This window comes from Colobus angolensis, unplaced genomic scaffold, assembly GCF_000951035.1.
Source record: "Colobus angolensis palliatus isolate OR3802 unplaced genomic scaffold, Cang.pa_1.0 Scaffold275, whole genome shotgun sequence".
In the NCBI taxonomy this organism is placed as follows: domain Eukaryota; kingdom Metazoa; phylum Chordata; class Mammalia; order Primates; family Cercopithecidae; genus Colobus; species Colobus angolensis.
The window spans coordinates 2,412,731-2,415,432 of NW_012115988.1; the positions used below are offsets into that span (position 1 = coordinate 2,412,731).

General features: G+C 45.2%; 1 pseudogene; it reads left to right on the plus strand.

Annotated features, from left to right (window-relative positions):
• The first annotated feature begins 1,264 nt into the window (after window positions 1-1,264).
• LOC105516134 lies at window positions 1,265-2,264 on the plus strand (annotated as a pseudogene).
• The last annotated feature ends 438 nt before the right edge of the window (window positions 2,265-2,702 follow it).

Below are 2,702 nucleotides of genomic sequence, written 5' to 3' on the forward strand. Positions count from 1 at the left end.
ACTCTAAAATACTCCTCTCGTTTTGCAGCGGACCTGTGTCTAATCAATTTCAAGTATGTAACAGAATAAGTTAGAGGGACAAATAATTGAATTCTAAATACCACACTTGTTGCATTACTAAGGGCATTCACCACAAAGCACAAACTTGTTTTAAAATTGTTAGTTTTTTGGGTTTTTTTTTTGAGATAAAATTTCACTCTTGTTGCTCAGGCTGAAGTGCAATGTCATGATCTTGGCTCACTACAACCTCTACTTCCCAGGTTCAAGTGAGTCTCCTGCCTCAGCCTCCCAAATAGCTGGGATTACAGGGGTGCACCATCACCTCTGGCTAATTTTGTATTTTTAGTAGAGATGGGGTTTCACCATGTTGGCCAGGATGGTCTCAAACTCCTGACCTCAAGTGATTCACCTGCCTTGACCTCCCAAAGTGCTGGGATTATAAACATGGGCCACCGCGCCTGGCCCAGTTCTTAGCTTTTCAAATATCAGTGACTGGTTGGTTGTGTGGAGGGATGGAAGAAGTGACCAGGAGGCATGAGAAACAGTTAAATTGCAAAGGAGCATGAGAGAAGCTTTTGAGAGTAGCACATGTTCATTATTTTGACAGTGGTAATGGTATCGGGGCCCAGAAAACAATACCCCAAAGCCTGGCACCCTGGCATGCTAAATACTTTGAATTAAGATTAGAAGACCCCAGAAGCAAGATCTCTGACCTTCTCCTGCCCTCTTGTCTCCTGCCTCATTCTCCCCTGAGCTGAGCCTCGGAAACCAGAATTCTTCTTCCCCGTGGCAGATCATAGAAATTAGAACCCTTCTTCCCCAAAGTCATAAAACCTAGAGGTCACTCTTTTCCTTCTCCCATCTTTCTCTCTTGAAGAGCTTCACAGACCCACAGCCAGGAGGAAGAAATGCCACACACAGAGACCAAAAAGAAACTGGACAGGCCTTGCTGGGTCTCCCCACTCAGTCTACTACTATTAGATCCTACTCCTTCTGTCCAATCCCATTTCTACATGGCTGTAGAACCCAAGTATAAAAATAGTGTTCCCTGGGGCTTTGGGTCTTCATCTCTGGAGACTCCTCGGTCATGTAAAACGTTGAACAAATTTGTTATGGTTTACTCTTGTTAATGTATCTTTTGACGGCAGAGCTGGGAGGCGGCAATGACGATGAAGACAACACGAGTGAGGTGAGGGGACTGCTTGCGGAAGCAGACTCTCCAGAGACTTCCCGGGCCATCAGCTGGCAGGGCAGATCACAGGGGATGACCCGTTCTAATGAGCTCAAGCTGACCTAGCCACCAGAGGATGTCATCTCCTTGGAGTTTAGCCCCAGCACCTCCCAGTTCCTGCTTGTCTCCTCCTGGGACATGTCAGTACTCCTCTACAATGTGCCGGACACGTGCTCAGGTAATGGCTCTCGCTCTCAGGTCCATGCGCTCAGGTACCAGCACACCCGTGCCGTCCTGGACTGAGCCTTCTACGATCCAGCACAGGCCTGGAGAGGAGGACTAGATCATCAATTGAAAATGCACGATTGGAACACTGATCAAGAAAATCTTGTTGGGACCCACGATGTCCCCGTCAGATGTGTCCAATACTGTCCAGAAGTGAATGTGATGGTTACTGGAAGTTGGGATCAGACAGTTAAATTGTGGGATCCCAGAAATCGTGGTAACGCCAGGACCTTCTCTCAGCCTGAAAAGGTATATACCTTCTCACTGTCTGGAGACTGGCTGACTGTGAGAACAGTGGGCCTCAGAGTGTTGGTGTGGGGCTTATGGAACATGGGTTATGTGCACCAGAGCAGGGAGTCCAGCCTGAAATACCAGACTCACTGCATACAAGCATCTCCAAACAAGCAGGGTTATGTATTAAGCTCTATTGAAGGCAGAGTGGCAGTTGAGTACTTGGCCTAAGCCCTGAGGTACAGAAGAAATATGCCTTCAAATGTCACAGACTAAAAGAAAATAATATTGAGCAGGTTTACCCAGTTAATGCCATTTCCTTCCAGAATATCTGTAATACATTTGCCATAGGTGGTTCTGATGGCTTTGTTAATACTTGGAATCCATTTAACAAAAAGCAACTGTTTCAGTTGCATTGGTACCCCAAGAGCATCACATCACTTGCCTTCAGTAATGATAGGACTATGCTTGCAATAGCATCATCATATATTATAAAATGGATGACACAGAACATTCTGAAGATTGTATCTTCCTTCACCCAGTGACAGATGCAGAAACGAAACCCAAGTGCACTTAATCATCACGTGAAGGTGGTTTCTCTATGGAAAGCTTTGTTTGCTTCCTACAAACACATGCCTATTCCTTAAGGGATGTGTTATAGTGACTGTGGAGTTCTCTGTTTTCTGTCTCGCAAGAAACTTGTCTACATACCTTAATACTTTGTTTAGGATGAGGAGTCTTTGTGTCCTTGTACAGTAGTCTGAAGAATTCCCTCTTCTATCCCCTAGCAAGCCCTGTTGCTGTATATGAACAGTTTGATCTCTTTTTGTAATACAATCTAAACCTGTTATTTCTGTGCTAATAAAAGAGATTCAGAACCCTTAGGAAAAAAAAAGTAAATTCGAGACAGAAAGTGAGAAAACCAGGAGGAGGGAGGCCACCCAGTTTACACTAGGAAGTTCTGGGCACTGGAGGATGGCAGGGTGAAGACGTTGTGATGGAAAAGGTACACAAA